The 18,249-nt window shown below is 42.4% G+C and overlaps 1 long non-coding RNA gene across 1 annotated transcript; it reads left to right on the top strand.

Annotated features, from left to right (window-relative positions):
* The first annotated feature begins 534 nt into the window (after positions 1 to 534).
* LOC115338636 lies at positions 535 to 2,204 on the top strand. Its single transcript, XR_003922465.1, has 3 exons — positions 535 to 602; positions 1,284 to 1,422; positions 1,580 to 2,204. It is a non-coding gene; the product is annotated as an uncharacterized LOC115338636 (long non-coding RNA).
* Positions 2,205 to 18,249: the final 16,045 nt, after the last annotated feature.

Raw genomic sequence — 18,249 nt, 5'->3', positions numbered from 1 at the left:
TGGCAGATTAGTAGCTACAGAACTCTAGGAAGAGTGGTCTGCTGCTGATGGGTTGTTGGGCATCTTATTTCCTAGATCTTTTTTTTTTTTTTTTTGTATTTGTGTCAGTAGATGTTACTCAGTGAGCATGAACAAATAAATGACTACAAATGTCTAAATAGCAAGCTATGATCCAGAAATACTTTTTTAAATCTGGACTTCAACTGAAGCCAAGGGTTGGGTGGCATCGGCCAAGGAGGTTGTTTTTGTTTCAGCTAGAGGGATATATCCACCAGGGTTGCATTTAGCCAGGGTGTATTTTCCAAGATATATACACTGTTATGCAGTCTAGCATTCTCTGCTTCCCCTGTATGTAACTATACTCATGCAAGTGCAAACGTAACTGACCAAGAAAGATCCAGGAGTATGTTTGACTGCATCATCTTGTAACTCAGATATAAACCAAGGAGAGAGCTTCTAGGTATGTTACACTGTAAAAACCAAGTTAAATCACTTGAACAGATTGGATGGTGCCTGCATGTAAGGGGAAATAGGAGGTGACCATGATATTTTTGTTTCAGGTTCCTACTTTGTTCCTCCATGGATCTGGGAATGTTCTAAAGGTAAGTTATCCTTTCCCAACAGAAGCTTTTTTAATGACTCATAGGAAACACCAAAGAGGCATGACCTGATAAAAGTTTCTGACTCCTGTAGACCAGATTCCTGTTTCACTTTTCACATGGTACTTTGTGGCCCCATCTTGAATGAAGGGTTAGGGGGAATATTTGTAATGCCACATTTGACAGAAAGACAAATTACACCACCTAGTGGAGTAAAAAAACTTCCAATTTTCCTACATTTTTCTACCATTAAACTTGAGGCGTATAAACAAGGAGAGTAATTTCTCAAATATTCTAGGATTTAACTTCTAGTTTTCGAAGGTAAGTAGTTTTTGAAGGAAGTACTGCTACTTCTTTGTAGCAGTACTGCCACGTAGCACGCTTTCTCTGTGCATTAAGTGGTTGCTGGCTCCTAGCGGCCGTCACTTGATGGATCCTGAACCCTGTGGTAGGTGCAGGTCTCAGCCCACATCCAGGGAAGAACTGGAGCCTATGGAAGGGATCCTCGGAGTCCAGCTCAGGTAGCCAGCAGGAAAGGGATGTGACGGAAACCAAAGATCTATCCCTAAGCAGGCTGGTGTTTCCCTCCAATTAGTTTCCATGCTTTAATTCTCTTCTGGAGTTAACTGTCTGAGCTTGTCTACATTAACAGGTACTGCAGCCTAATAGGAGTGCCTTCTTTAGCAGGAGAGTTGGTGCGGAGGAGCTGATGTGACCGCTGCGCGTTTCATTACCAGTTGGAGGCCGTTAGATGTACCCTTGAAGTGCAGCTGCCAACGGCATCGCATCTGAAAGAGCACGCTGCAACGTGAATAAAAGCACAGTAAGCGGGGATGGTCAGTAAACGCTGTTCAGAGGTGTGCTCCGGGGCCCAACTGAAGTGAAGGTGCTCCCAGAGGCCAACCTTAATTGCTTTTGATTGGGGCACTCGGTAGCGTCTGCATGTGATCTCATCTTTTCTATTGTTTTTCACTTGCCAGCCTGAAGAAATTGAAATGACTGGAGGAGATGGGCAGTGAGAGGACATGCTGTTGGACTAATTGAAGTGATGAACTTCAGTTGTCTAAAGACAGAAATAGGTAACTAAGTACGCGTAGTCCCTTGTGGTCCATTTCCTGTGTGGACAAATGATGAGCACATAGCGTCTTCGAGGATAAGTATGTAGTTTAACACTGTCAAGTAAGATCCCTCTGTGGAAACGGCAATCTCGAGAAGGTGAGTTGTCACATTGGTCTAAGAATAAAACCTCTTGGAAGTCTCTCTCATGCCCAGCCAAGAGGAGCTATGACAATGTCAATCAAGAAAGGGACTGTAACTGTCTAAACAAGATTAGTTACTTTCCCTCCTTATTTTCCAAAAGCTGTAGACTAGCTTTTATTTGCTTACCACTATAGCTTTCAACAGGAAAATATTGCTTTAGATGATTCATTTGTCATCTGTCAGTCCCAGCTTTCTTGTTCTGCTGGAGGAACATCCTACCTAGCAATTCTACCAGTTTTGTTATTTGCTGGTCTGCAAAGAAGCCTGGTGTAAAATCAATGTTGTTTTCATACTCGGTGTGAAATTCAACTGTAGAAATTCAAAGAAATCGCATAGAGAAAAAACCAAAAATGTTAAGCGTCGTATGTATGCTTAATAAGTTTCTGATAGTTGTGGGAATGGCAAAGGCACTGTACTGAATGAGCATTGCCAGTGTGCTATTGAACACCGTACGCTGATTTCTGCGCAAGCAGGTATCAGGAGAGTGGTCACAAATAGGATGGAATATGCAGTAGGTGGATGACTGAAATCATAACAAAGGAATCACTTAAAACCAAAAATGTTGAAAGCAAAACCACTGGAACTGTGGCAAACCCCAGCCCCAAGCACTTAGTGAGGCTGTGGAAAGAGCACTGATGTGCTTACAGATGTGGCCAAATTACAGCTTTTCAAGTGCAGTTTATGTTGCCTTCAGTGATAGAGCTATACTGAAAGACTGTCTGGAAAATTCCTTCTGTTATCTGCATTTCTATCAAGCTGTGTTCTGAATCTACCTGTCAAATGTATTTCAGCTAATTACTGAAATAGTCCTCCATCGTATCTTCCAGCTTGCACTGGATAAGAAAATTGGACATTTTGTTCTTGTACCCTATAAACTCCTTGTTGGATTTTAAAGCAGCCACTCAGACATCAGGAATAATTAAGCTGGAGAAGTTTCAGATGTGGTGCTGGGCAAAAAGAGTTTTTCCCATCCTGAAAATCATCCTGAGATCTCAGTATTTCCCACTGGAATAAAACCAAGACCTTGTTGAGTTTTTAGGCAGGGCGATATGCAAAGTGGGGATTTGCACCTGTGCCTGCCACCTTCCCCCTCAAGCACTTGCTGTGCATCTGTTATGGTGTTGACTATGCTTTCTCCTTCTACCCTGCAACTGAACAACTTTCTAAATTAAAATTTTCATTGGAACTCTTACATTTATATAAAAAATTCTGGTATTGACACAGCATTTTCCACTGAAAACTGTTAAGCAATTCTCAAGAACTTCTCCCACATGCTATGAAGTTTGACACCTTGCCTGTCCAATGCAGTACATGCCAATGGATACACTGCAGCAACTTTTTTTGTCCTATATAATCTATGATATTTGACAGTTCGTGTGGGCCAGATGATCAGCTGGTAAAAACTGACTTTGGAGCACTGAAATTAGTGAAGCGATGAATTAATTAATAAAGTAACGGATAATCCTACTTGCGATTCAGGAATGGGTTTTCAAAAATACCTAAATAATATTTCTGTGTGACATGGTGCAGTCCCACCTGGAACTGAACGAGCAGTCTCAGGTAGCAGTAGCAGAGTAGCTGTATCAGCGTAGTGCTTTTCCTGGAGTAATTCCCCCTGTAGCCCGGAGTGATGTGAAAACACAGCTATCCTGCTTCCCCTTCCAAGCTACCCTGGATGTTTGCCTGTATAGCGTTGATTTATGGCACGTAAATACATACCGACAGACTTCAGCGTACAAACCCGAATGATTTGGGCTCCCAGGTCTTCTGGTTTGATGGTTGTTGACTACAGATGGACAACCCTTATACAGTGTTTCTAGGGAGGTAGGGCACTCTGCATCTTGCAGATGTTGGAGTTTACAAGACAATTTAGAAATGCCCGAGGCTGCTAAAGGATGGCAATTTCTCTAGGCTCTTGTATAAGCATCCAACTTCCCAAAATCCCCAGTGTTCAGTCTAGCAGGATCTTCCGTTAAGTGGGGGTGGTGATAAAAGCCTGTAGTTGTGTCACTCAAAATACATGCGGAAAGACTCTTCTTCCAGATGGGTAGGGTACCTTAAAACTCTTGCATGCTGCTCTGGCTTTTTTATGCCTTATAAAATGGGAAGCATCCATTTTTAGACACTTTGAAAAGCCTTCCCTGGCCAACTTCTCGTTCCTATTTTGTTGGACGTTTCAGGCAGAACTTGTCCCATATATTAGAATGTTTTACACCTATGAAAACTGCCATCTGCCACAAAGCATTTTTAAACCAGTCTAAACTTGAGACTTTGGTAAAATATCCCACTAAAAGATTCTGATGTTGTTGCAGCTGATTGCAATGAAGCGTGCATTTTACCTAGCCTTAATTGAGTCACTGCAAAGAACATTTAACTTAGTCTCACAGGAGGGGATATTTGATGTTGTTTTTACATCAACCTAGCTGAAACCTTCCAACATTTCTAACAGACTTTGTTGATAGCTAACAAGACATGTTTCAAGCTGTCTGTTCTTAACAAAGTCTCCTCATTTGTGTTTTCTTTTTTTTTAAATCTAATTGAAAGTATTTATACAGAGCTTGAAATTCTAGACAGGCACAGGATTTTGCTCAGAATAATTGCTAGTGTACAATGGAGGACTTTTCTATAGTATTTTTTTGTGTTTCTCCCCTCCTCCAATCCCCCTGGCTAAAGCAAATTTCTGCTAAGCGGTGTCAAAAAACCATAGCAACTATCTTGTGACAGAGCTGAGGAGGTTTTGTTCTGCAGAGGACCCATTAATCACTTATATTGCCCCCAGCCCCCAGTCCCATCCAATGCGATTCTGGGAATTTTCTGCTGAAAACTGTTGCTAAATATTTGTACGGGTGAAGCGCTCCCCTCAGAGTGACCCACGGGGGAAGCGGAGTGCGTTATTCGTAGCACGTGTGGCCGTGTGAGGCTCGAGGGATGGATGGAGAGATTCCCAGTACCAGGAGATGGGAGTTTTCTCTCCAGTCCCGTCAGGGGAAGGAGGAGCAGGAGCCGGGATTTTGCCCGGGGAGTGGGCACTGAACCGTATTTCCTCTTTTATTTAATTGCTAAATCTCGGCTCTTACTTGTTTTTTTTGCGTAGTATCGGTTCAAATCAAGTTTTCAGTGGAATCCCTCATTCAGAATATGCCAGCAATTAAGCTTTGACCTATCAAAACAGTCAAAAAATTCCCACTTGCTCCCTGCATTTACTTACTCATTTAATCCATAAGACCTCCCAGCTGCAGCAGAAATCCAGCCCACTGCAGTTTGTATTCTTGAGTATATTAGCCACCTACGACACAAGCAGCGCCTCAAATAATTTTGGGAACTTGGAGTCCAGAAAAATGAATAATTAGGAAATCAGAACGCGGCTCTTCCTGTATCCTGATTGTCAGTATTTACCTCAGGTACACAAACAATAAACACCTTAGAACAGAGAGTATTTCTATACCCTAAATCCTGTTTGCTACTTTCGTATAATTATACAGAAAAGCAATTTCTGTGTGATCAGCTGGGTAGAGGCAAAAGTGGTTCATTGTGCGTGGAGGAGAGGTGGCCCTCAGCTCCCCCCATCTTCTGGAGTGCCGTTTGGATGGAAAATAGGATCCCTTCTTATCTAATGATTTATGTGAAAACATGTCAGTGCTTCTCAATGCCTCGGAGGGGATGTTTTCCCACAGAAATTTGCATATCTGCCCTAGTGCTGTCTTCGCATCTTTCCACCAGGCCATGTTTTGCCACCACTTCTGTTCACGGGACAAAGATAGAATTAACAGTCAGGGCCTCATAGTGTGCCGTTTCCTTTGCAGATACGTTGATTCCCTTTTGAGGCCCCTAACTGCATTCAGGGTCGCTTTGCTTTGCTTTCCCTCCCAAAGAAGAGCGAAGGCTATTTGAGAGAGACCCTGCCCCTTCGCCTCTAAGCTGGGGTAAGTCCTATCATGACCAGGGGAGGTGAAAATCTCTTGCTTCAGCTGCAGTTAGATGACTCTTGTTATATCGCCGCTAAACAAAACCTCACGATAGTTTTTTTTTTTGGACTGTGTCCCTGATAGCCCTCTTCTTAGGTTTGTCTTCAGGTGATAAATTTTTCTAACACTTTGTATGTGTGCAGGTGGGGTGACAGACCAGTGTCCCATTCTTAAATTGCAAAGGGTTTAGCTCTGTGTAGTGTATCGCATGTTCAGCTTGAAGAATAATCTCCACGCATTTCCTTTGTTTAGGCATAAAAACCACCTCTCAGCTTATGCCAGTGTAAGAAGTGTTTAGCCTCTTTTTAGAAATCCGACTTCAGGAATTTTGTTTTGTTCACATATATGAGCAATGAGAGGGTACTCTTGAAGACATAGTTCCTGGAAAAGAAAGCAAGGTGTAGTGAAAAATGTGAATTAACCAGTCCTAATTGGTTAGGCTGACACCTAGGTTAGCATACTTAGAATCTGGTGCAGCTCCAGTGAGGTCAGGATGAAGTCTGCATCTACATCTTTTAACCCAGGGTATGAGAATGCCAATAATACGTAGACTGCAAACTATGTTTTCCATTAATTTGTTAGGGTGAAAAAAAGCCTTCACATATATGCCAAATGTAGAGCTAGGAATAGCAATTTTATTTTAAACTTTTCCATTGTGTAACTAGACAGATCCTCTGCTTATTAAATTCATTGCTTCATTCAGTGCCTGGCTTTGTGGTTTTAGCATCTGGCCAACTTGTATTTCAAGAATATCCTCTTATTTTTGTCTATCCAAACTTAGTGAGGCTTTGTCACCTACTGGCATGGAAAAATATAAACCACTTGAACTTCGTGGTTAGGGAATAGATTCTAAACTTTATATATCCTATATGCAATGCATGTAAAATCATAAAAAATTCCTTCTCTTTTCCAGTGCAGGTCTCCAGGTGCTCAGAATCAGTAAGAATTTCAGTTTCCCTGTACAGCTGTTACTAATTACCTGATCTCACTGTTTTACTCTCGCTTTCTCTATTCCACCTTCATCCCTCTCCCAGTTATGAATTACTAGCATTATGAAGAAGGCACACTCTTCGTTTTGTTGAACATTGTAAAAAATTCACTAGAATCATATAAGATTTTGTCCTGCTGCTGGCAGAAAGCAGCTCTACAAACAATGTGCTCCTTTGTTTGCCCGAAGCATAGTAACAAATGGATTATGCGTAACAGCCATCTATAGGGCTTTTATTTCATCTCCATTCAGGCTCTGCGTGTTTTGCACTGCTTTTAATGAGGCTGCCTGAACTATGGTAACCCCACGGTACATTTGTAAGCAAGAGATATTAGATGAATCAGCCCCTTCCAGGACTGCATTATGAGTTGATCTGCTTTCATTACAGGATTTATTTTATAGGTGGTAGACCTCAGCGAGAGGATATTGCGGGCACAAGCGGCACTTATCTGCTCTGTAAGGCCAAGTTCAGGGTCTGCATGAATATGAATCTCCTTTCCCACAGACAAATCTCCATTCGTTGCGTGGCTTGAAACACAACCTTTTTTGTGCATGACCTCCCCTTTGCTCCCCTTCTGCTTCAGGCTCATACTGGAATGATTGATAGTCCTTTATAAAATACTCCATAAAGAACTATTTTACTTCCCCATCAGCATGAAAGCTTGGGTCCCCCTCCCCCCCAAAACAAGTACAAACCCCAGCATCTCGCAGCAGAATGAAAAGCCTCTTCTTCCTTCTGCCTTTCTGAAGCGTGAAGGTTTCCTCTCTGGAACTAGAAATGTTTCTTCCCTGGCAATAGAGCTCACTGTTGTCAAACCCAACCAAACACATATTCATGTAAGTACAGATAGATGCCTTCTTTTTTCTCTGGAGGCCTATGAAGGTTTTACTTTTTTGCTCTTTTTTTTTTTAACATCGTTTACAAATTTTACCAGAGCAAACCAGGATTCACAAGTGGCATAGTGCCTTATTTAAGTCTTCTGTGGTTTGTTTGAATGTAATCTGTTCTCAAGACCTTCCATTTGTTCTGCTGCTCTTCAGTCACTACCAGAATCAAAACTGAGTAGATTTTGCATAGGAAATATTGTTGCAATACAGAAGACAATTGTAAGCATGATAACAAAGTAGATAAAACCAAAGCCAAGTAGCAGCTCAGAGGCCTCATCCTCCTCCACTCTGGACACATTTTCTCTATGTTGCTGGAAGTGTTTAGCTGTTAAAAATTATAGCTCAGGCAATTCTTGACTTTGTACGTAGAGGACCCAGTGAAAAACTGGGGATGGTGGAAGAAATACAAGACATGCCATTGCTTTGGAAAACACCCAGAACAGGACTAGAGATTCGAGAAGTCACTGGTGATAAGTTTTCAGATTTCATAGTTGGAAGGTGGCTTTGGCAAGGAATTACTGGCAGTAAGGTAAAATCAGGTTGAACCGTGAATTGCTAAGTCTTAATGAGAATCCTAACAGCACAGGGCTGCAAGTAACACCTTGTGGTAATTGTAGTCTTTGCTAGCTAGCAGCAGTGAAAAGCAAAGCCCTGGGATTAAAAGTACCGTGAACAAAAAGGGAGAGGTCATATAAAACAGCTTGTTGTTATAGGAAAAGAAAAAAGTCTAATGATGAAGACAAATCAATTAGCAAAGAAAACTGCTTGGGGGAAGACTTTCAAATTTTCTAGGTTGTGGGTTGTTTTTTTTTCCTTTCAATAACAAATCAACCACAAACATTCCTCTCCCCAGCTGCATTTTGTGTAAAAACACACAGTGGCAGACTCAGGGAATTCACCAGCTATTTTATTCTTAGTTTTACTTTTTAATAGAGAAATCCTTTCCATTTTCCAAGCACTTCTAATTTCTGATTTTACTAGTGCAATCGTAGCCCCTCTGCTGCATACATTTCCTGCTGCCATAAACACGTGTGTGCATGCATGTACGAGATGTACCAAGGTAAAGAGAGACAGACCCTGAACGCACTAGAGGATGCATGGGTTTGCTGTAATACCTCAGTTTTGGCTTCATCATTTTTTATGTGTCAATCTCCGAATGCCAATACCTGGAAATGAGAGACTGAACTGCCTGGAAGGCAACTTCTGATCTCCTGAATGGAAATGATCCTTACGCTTTATGTGCATGCACTGTATGTCGTTGAGCTGCAGAAATAGGCAGCACCTGCATACTCTTGAGAAACGGACTGTAATAGAAAGAAGATTACAAATGTATTTGGAAGCACTTAAAAAGGCTAATGATTGAGGGGAGGGCTTTTTTTAATGAATTGTTATTTTTTGTTATTAATGAAGTGTTGCTGGGTGATAAGCGTGGGTTTACTTAGTAGGGCTTTTCTGTTTATTTGTACTTTGACTCTATGTTTTAATGAGTATAAAGGCATGCAGATCAAATATCTGGGCACTTTTTTTCATTATAATTAACACTTAATGAATTAATTTCCAACCTTTAATTAGACTGAATTTAAATACAGCATGTTTCAAACTCAAGACTCTGGAAGGCATTTAAAAGGATGAAACTGCATGCTGTCAGACACCTATTCTGCAAGTTTAAATGATACCATGTCTTGGGAAGTTTCAGCTGAAAGGTGAGTTGACTGGTACTTCGGAAGTTGATCCAGTTTTAAGGTGAGAGATGTTTCAGATAACATGGAGTGCTTAATCCTTTCCACTCATCCTCCTCCCCTTTCACTCAAGGTCTAATATTTTCTTAGGAAAATCTGGTTATATGCTTTCAGTGTCTCGCCCCTCTGCAAACAAGCTGTAAGCTTCCATTGCTTTTCATTCGCCCTGGATCTGTTGAGAGGCTGTCACTATTGTGAGCAACAAAATGTTTGGATGTGTCACCCCAGGAGTCAGTCTTTGATGGGCTGAGAGAAAGCAGAATGAAGACTGAAAAAGTAAAGCTCGTTAACAAGTTAGTTAACAAACAGAAATCCTGTATTTACTACCTTCTACTGTGAAGGAAGCTCAAATATTTAATAGGACCTTTCTACGTCGGCTGTCTGGCAAGATCACACAACAAGTGTGAGAATTATTAAATGTCTTTCTGTGGCAGCCTATCTCTAGTTATAAGAATGTAACTCATTTTCAAAATTAAAACTGAAAAGTCGATCATAAGCAATCACCAAAGGATTGACTAAGGACTGGTTTGGTTTTTTTTTTTGCATTGAGAGCGATGAATACTTTTTAGGCAAAATGAATGTCATAAGGTGACATAAAACTGCAAGCTAGTTTTAAACCCACTGCCTAAATGTTTCTGTTTAAATAGATGTTAGTAGACATTTAGCTCACTAATCGTCCAACACGGAACTGTGCAACAGTTGTAGAGGCAAACAGCCTTCAGTTATCTGACATCGTGGACCGCCTTTTGTGCCGATACGTGTTTGAATATATCTGCCACTGAACGCAGTGAGGCTCTGCTGATTTACATCAGTTGAGATCTGGCCCCGTACCCCGCGAAACAAAAACAAATCCGGTTTTCTTCCTCCTGCGCCTACTTCCCCCGCCAGCCCCCATTTCACAAAACCCCGTTCCACCGGCTAATAATAACAATAATCGCCATCGTCATCGTCTCCGCGGCCCCGGGCGGGTGCCCCTGCCCGAGCCCGGGGAAGCGCTTCGGCTCTGGGCAGGCGTTCGGGAGAGGGCTGGGAGCCGTCGCCGTGCCGAGGGGGGAGATCCCCTTCCACTTCACGCTTGGCTGGCGCTTTGTCCGCCGTTGAACGCTCCCCCCTCGGAGCCTTTGTGCGGCGGCGGGGGGCCGAGGTGTGAGGCGGCCGCCGGCCGATGGCCGCACCATGCGTGGACAGAGCATGACCAGTTTGGCCGCAGCCAGTCACCGCCGGGCTCGGCGTTACATCACCGTCAGCCCACGGCTCGGCCAGACGGAGCCAAACAAGCTCCTCGTTGTGTTTTGTTTTTTTTTTTTTTTTCCGTCTTTTCACGGGCAAGAAGAAAGCCTGGGAAAAGAGCAGGGATCCCAGACCTTCCTTGAGAACAGCCGAATATTGTCTGCATGGTAATGAAGGGAACAAAAACCACAAAACGCACGCAGCTCGCTCTCTCCCCCCCCCGCCGCTGCCCCGCAAGCCAGGATGCACAAAAGCGGGGTGCGTAATCGGAAGGAGCGGGCGAGGGCAGCACCGCACGGCGAGGAGATACATAACCCGCCGTGTCCCCCCACCCGGCGCCGGGGGCCGCTCGTCGGCGGGACCCGCTGCGGCTCCGGGGAAGGCCGAGCGGCCGGAGCGCTGCCCTCGTTCCTGTTTTTCACGGCAATCTCCTCGCCATCGATTTGGGGAGTCTGGGTCGATACGGTAGCACGGCAGCCAGATCTCTTTCAAAAAAAAATTATTGTAACGCAGTGTGCATTTGTGACGCCAGCTTTCTCTTCCACCCACAAAGTCAAGATGGGTACATACGCACAGCTCGTCTTTGTTTTTGCGAGCTCCTGACACTGTCTTAAGAGAAAGCGATACCTCGTTCGTTCTGTTTTGAAATCCAGAAGAAGTTTAATTTTTCTGTTTGCAACGAGTCTTGGTTGTTGCTTCTTTCAAAAGTGAAAAAATGGATTGGCTTTTTATATACTTTGGACACCATGAGCACCCGAACCATTCCCATCTGCTGGGGGCAGGTCCAGCTCCTGTGAAATTTCTGCATCCACAAACATCCATCTCTTGGCAGCCAGGCGTAGCGTCCCTATGGAGAAACGCGGTTGTCATGGGAAACTGCGATCACGGAGAGAGAAACAAGTTTCGTGAGCCGTTAGGGGACTTGTCTGTCTCTACCATGAAGGCAGGCAGCAAGCTTGTACTCCTCTGGAAACCAGAGCAGAGCTTGGCCGTGGGGCAGCGAAGCTCTTAGAAGGCTTCTGGACTCTTCCACCACACCTTTGCATGGGCTGGGGGTCTTTGAGGACTCTCCAGGCAGGCATGCTCCCCCACACCTCACTTTGCTCTCTAGCTCCATTTCTGCTGCATGTGATATTCCTTCTAAAACGTCAGTAAGGAGGAGGTCACCTGGGTGGCTAGGAGGAACCCCGTCTACCCTAGGGCATCTGTTGTTGCTGTTATGCAGTTGTGCTAGTGACAGCGACATTGTAAACATTTGTTTTGGAATTGAGACCTCATCCTGCACACCTCTAAGAATTACCAGAAGCTGACGTCTAATTTGCAGCCACATTTTCATTGTCATCTGTCTTTTACCGCATGTTTTTCTGACAACATTGTTGCATAAGTTAAATTATTCTGACCCTTTTCCAGTGTTTAGCCTTCTGTTTTTTATATAGGAGGCAATCATTCCTTCCCAGACTTCTCTTGAAGACACCCGAAAAGTCAACCTCTTCCTCACCCACCATTTAAGGTGATTCTTGTCTGGCCTATGCATCTGGCTTTCCTTTTAGAGAAAACTACGATGTGGCGTTGGATGTATATCAAGATCAGGCCCAAGCATGGGGTATATATGTGTTCACTGCATACCAGACATTCAGCAGCTGAAGTGTTCCAGGGCTCCTTGACAGGCTTTCTTTGATCTGCTCCACTTTTATCACATCTTTTTGATCAGGGCTGACCAGAACAGTGGACCAGAACTGTATCAGTCGCCTGTAAAGCAGCATTCAGACCTCTCCATCTCTGTTAGAATCGCTTTTCCTCACGTGTCCCACAACTAACAGACACTACATAGCGTTGCCTCCTAACTGTCCTGTGATTGACCAACACACCCAGGTTTACTCCTTCTTTATTACATGTTGTGTGGTATGAAAGACAGTATAAAAGGTCTCCAGAAAAATACAGAACCTTGAACAGCTATTCATAAAGCCTTCCCGATCTCCGCAGTGATAAATATTTCCACTAAAGCATGAGATCTGATTACAGCCTTGCACCATTACAAATGTTACCACTGGTTACAGAATTATCCACTACTTAAAAAAAAAGTCGCTATAATTAAAACAGAGTCTTCATTCAGATGTGCTTTTACAAAGAAGGACCTCAATGCATGTTCTCAGTTGTGATAGTACACTCTGACAGGCAGAAAATGGGAAGAATTGTCTCAGCTTCTTACGCTGCTGTGAGTCTGATGGTAATTAATTATGTAAATAGATGTGTGTTGTTCATTTCTGTTGACAAAACACACTCCCTTTGCACATGAAGATGAATCGTTGCTTCCCATAAGGAGCCAAGTCCTAAGCAAGTGTAGTAAATTTGCAAATAACCTCGCAGGACATTTCTTGGAAGTGCAATGAGGGTTGCAGTCCATTATCTAAACGTGTCAGTTCTTCAGTGGTATTAGCCCAGTTAGAGCAAGGACCTTGTAACCATATACTTTTATCCTAAAACTTAATTTGACTGACTAGAGACAAATAAAACGAGTGCCTAAACATGCTAGTCTGGTTCACACCATGCTCTCTACTTCTCTCAGAGACCAACATGCTCTCAGAAAACTATTGACAAGGATGTATTTTTCCTTCCTTGGCTGAAATATGATAAAACACAAAAGCAAGGCTTGGCTTCAGCAGCTTTTCCCCAGGATTAAGGAAGTGGTTCAATCAACTAAAACAGGCTGTATCAAAGCTTCTCTTTCATTCAAGAAGTATACATGATGAGCCTGAACTCATTTTAGAGCCAATTTACGTGTTGGACGAAGTATTTCTTCAGCTTTCGGATCCATGTGTAACTCTTTAGTGCCCTCCCCTGTCCCAGTTTGGAAATGCCTATGTCTGGTAGGGAAACTATTCATCAGTGGTTAAGAAAAGAAAATTGTGACTTTATTCCTAAAATAAAATATTACTGTTGGCTGTTTTCTCTCCAAATTCAGTATATTTGTTTCAGAAGTGGGGAATGGGGCATTTAATTCATTTGGAGGAAGACAAATCAAAGAGCGCTAAAGGACCGTGCATGTGCCGTCTTTCTATTTTTTTCCAGCGCTCATATTGATAAGTGATTTATCACTGAAACCTGTCAGAGAATGGCAAGTGGAAAAAAAGTTCAAGTTAACGGTTAAGCTCACCACTCTCTAGGCCAGTCAGGAATTCTTCCATCTGGGTCATTTAGCATCGAACATGCTGTGCATTTCAGGTGGGTGACAGAGAGGATGGGTGTGCTAAGGGTGCTGCCTAAATCAACGTGTTAATCAAAGAAAGGAGGAACGATACGGGAGAACGAAGAAAAGGATCTACTGTGTTTGCAGATGCAGGAGGCTCACCTCATCGGTACTTTAAGAAGGCTTCACCGGCACTGTGGACCGTCTCCACCGCCCGTCTGCCCCGGGAGTGAATCCCTGCGGCTCGCTGCAGCCCTGCAGCTGCTGCAGTGCCAGTCCCACGCAAGGGCAAGAAGGTCTGATGCACGGGCAGGAGATCTGGGTTTCCTTAGACTTTCGGGAGAGGTTATCTGAGCTAGCTGCGGTCCTTGGTTGCAAAAGGATTATCGCTTCTCATCCTCGGGCCAGCGCGTCAATAATATTTACTTACACAACATCCACCTCATTTCCTTCCTAGTAAAGAACAAGTTCCCCATATCCCATTGTCCCTATAGGGAGTGGAATTCACTGACAAATTAAGCTGCCACGTTCTGGTCTGTCCTTTCTCCTTGATAATATGTTAAGTTCATAGCTTTGAGGAACATTGTGACCAACACTGATATGACAGGTATCAGTATAAACAGCATCAAGGTTGAGGTTTTGGGGGGTTTTTGGTGGTTTGGGTTTTTTTTGTTCGGTTGGTTGGTTTGTTTTGACTCTTTTTTGATTTCATTATAATTTTCTGGGATAATTCTGTGATTGTAATTTTCTGGGGTAGAGAGAAATTTAAGTCCTGCTTTCCACTGGTTTCCTTCTGCCATGCAATGTGTGCTAAAATAAGAATCTGTCCATCTGTCTTCCTTTGGTACACAGGTACTTTTTGCATGACTAAAATTGGATCTTATATCCTGCAAGACATTTATATGGGTTAGCTTGTCTTAATATGCTTTAAAGACAAGTAAATGGAAGAAAGAAAGACAGTAACTGGAATATATAGGTCAAAGATTTCTTCATCCCTCAGATAATCCAGTTATTTTAAAAAGAAGCAGAAAGTAATCCTAAAAGCTGAGCTTATCCAAATCAATTATAAACATTGCTTCAAAATCCCTCATGGATTTTATTTTATATTTCAAAGTATTTTTTGTAAATATTACATATGTCAGTTAAAAAAAAACAACACCAAAAAACGTAGCTTGTTCGTTGGCTACTGGAAGTGAATGTTTTTAAATCGTGATTTCAAAATGTTGTGTTTCCAACTATGTGGATTGACTGTGCGAAGCCTGAACTGAAGATTTGCAGCATTTGTCAGAACATCCAAAACAACCGGGAGCCAATTTATATTTTGGCCTTGACTGTATCACAGCCATCTCTGCAGGTGAATCTGTGCAGAGTTCACTTTAAGATCACGGCTTCAGGATTTTCACATGCACTGCAGCCATACTCACAGACATGTAGATAGAAGTCTGCCCACAGTAGTTCAAAACTGGAAGGAACAGTGGCTTCCCTTCTCAGATAAGGCTAATTGGGAAAAGCGGTTTTTTACTTCAGAGCAAAGAAAAGCACAGTGAAAGACAAGTCATATCACGTTTCAAGGTTTTGCTAAGCATGAATCAATGCTATTATTTTTTTGTATATTTTATAACATTTTCCCATTGACAGGATGCCCGAAGACAGCACTACTGGTGAGCTCGCCTTCCTCCAGCACCCGCGTGGTCTGGTCCCACTGTCTGCCCCTGGTCGCTCGGAGTCAATTCCTTTTTCATCAGAGCACCACTGCGAAGCTGAAGCACTAAAACGTATGAGAACTGTTATGCTGCTGTTTCTTTCTCTCCAAAGACCAGGATAATTTATCTTTATCTGCCTTTTGCTGAAGATAAATGTCGGGACACAGGGCCGTATATGGCTGCTGTTTGCAGCAATGAGGAATTTGGTAGCTGTTGCTAAGCGTTCAAAACCAAGATGTTGTTATAGTTGGCTAAATGTCATTAAAAGCTTCTGGGTTTAACAATAGGTCTTTGTGAGGGATAAAGGTAAGAAATGATTAGGCTTCTGTAGGTATTCAGAGAACTGAAATGAAAACAGCTTCCACCTAAAATAAAGACACAGCACGAATGGGTTTTGCTGTATGATGGTTTTCAGATCTTTGGGATGCAGAATAACTGAAAGAGCTGAGAGAAAAGTCTACAAGAGGCAATTAGAAACAGGCATGGGTGAAAACGGAGGGAGAATTTTTGGTCTAAGTGTTGTTCAGAAAAGGATGTTGTTGACCTGTGTGCTAAGAAACCTGCTCTTGCTGTTTAATTTCTCATGTGTTCAGGAAAGGTGACTTTGAACACTTTTTGTAATAAACTAATTTGTATGTGATATACGCTGGACCCTGCCAGTTTGTCCTCCATTTGAAAAACTCACGAGACCCCAGACTCTTGCCTACCTGCTCAGGCCAGAAAGAGGTAACATAATCTTTTCTTTGAAAGAGAGAGATTGGTTATAATGCTGCATTTATCATGAAATACTATGAATTGCATAGTATTAGAGTGTTCCTTACTGAGCTGGAGTGAGTTTCTGTACCGCATGCTAAGTGGGCGGCAAGCAGCGAACCAGTCCCTTGCCTGTGCCTCACTAGAGACTCCGCACACAGAAATCAGAATCGCCACTATTATCCTTTCCAATTCCAGCTGAAAGTGGGAAAGATTAACCAAAATCTCCCAGCAGATGACTACGATGTATTCTAAAGCAGAGTAGAAAATACTGTAGAATTCTAAGTGTGCAGATATCTTGCTGTTTTGATTTACAAATTCCATTCCTTGATTCTACTGGGAGCAGGCATATTTCCAACTGTAGGGTTCTTAGATTATCTCACTTTTACAATCTCTTTGAATTTTTAGCAGGAACAGGTTTTCAAATCGTAGTTGATTTATATTGGCAAAATACAGCTTTACTTTCTTTTCCGGCAAGAAGTGCTTTTGACTTGTTGGGCTGCAGCCTGAAGCTAGGACATTTCACACAGGCGCTTAAACAAACCTAATGTAATGATGTTCCAGCGCTGGCTGTGAAAGGGCGAGGCTCTATCAATTGCTAAATTGCTCTTCTTTGCTCAGATTTTTGCTTTTCTAGAAAAGAGATGTTATTTTTGAACCACGTGCTTGCGAAAACCCAATCTTGGTTTCAGGAGGCAGAAGCCCCCAAAAATCCCTGATGACATCCAGATCAAGGCTTACCCTCAAATTTGGTCTATTTCCCGTTCATCACTTGTCACTTGTGTAGCTGACCACTAACTTTGTTTCAGCCTTCCTTTTCTAGGAGAGAACGCTCTCTACTTTTTCAGATGACACTGCTGCTTGCCCTAGGTTATTGACAATAGGTATACTTGACAACAGAAATATAGATTAAAAAAATAATTCAGGCAAATAGGTCTACGTTGGAGCCTTTGAACTGGAGTATATTTCACTCAGTGATATGCACAGAATTCCCCCCTCCAAAGTATTGATTCTTAATTATTTGAAGTCCCATACCACAGGGATTGCTTTTTTTTCAAAAACTAAAAGCTGGATTTTATCTCTAGCATGCTGTGAATGATACAGTAATTCAACTTTTTGAAATGAAAATTAAACATACTGCAAAAAATAATTTACTGGAACCCAATATAAATCATATAATAAGAAAATACCATTGCAATGAGTCATCTAACTCACTGACCCAACAGTCTATCAAACTAAATTTCACTTCAGATTGTGTATTAGCTACCTACATGTAAGATTAAATATGATTGCGTTTTTGTTTTAGGACCACTAATTCTTCTAGTTTGAGAAAGAACCTGAACATATTTCTGCCTTACGTTAATGCCGCATTAGTAGTAGATGTTGCATTACTGAGGCGGAACCAGCCCACCTACATGACAGGTAAAAGCGATTCATTCTCCTCAAAGCTGCAAAAGTTAATGAGGGGTAAGAATTACTTGCGAAGAGATGTCTATTTATTACATATGTAAACCAGGTTATCTAGTACTAAATTTGAACTTTATTTTCATTATCTATATTTAACATACATTTCATTATAAATGACTTATAAATTAAATTATATTTCATGGGGTTGTCATACAAAATACACCCTGTCTGAAAAGGAGATATTAGCAGCATATGAGGGGGTTTGAGCCACTTTGGAAGTAGATGGTACAGAAGCACAGTTCCTCTTGGGATCGTGGTTGCCTGTGCTGCACTGGATGGTCAAAGGGAAGGTCCCATTTACACATTGTGTGACCGAAGCTATGTGGAGTAAGTGGGAAGTGTTGATCGTGCAACAGACCCAAATGAGGAACCGCAACTACCCAGAAGTCCTGGAAGAGATCACGGACTGGCCAGAAAGCCAGGATTTCAGAGCACTGCCCAAGGAGGTAACTTGTGCTGAGGCCCCACGA

The sequence above is a fragment of the Aquila chrysaetos genome, chromosome 2 (assembly GCF_900496995.4).
Source record: "Aquila chrysaetos chrysaetos chromosome 2, bAquChr1.4, whole genome shotgun sequence".
Taxonomy (NCBI): Eukaryota; Metazoa; Chordata; class Aves; order Accipitriformes; family Accipitridae; genus Aquila; species Aquila chrysaetos.
Note: the sequence above shows the minus strand (reverse complement) of the source record. Positions and strands in the feature narration are given on the sequence as shown.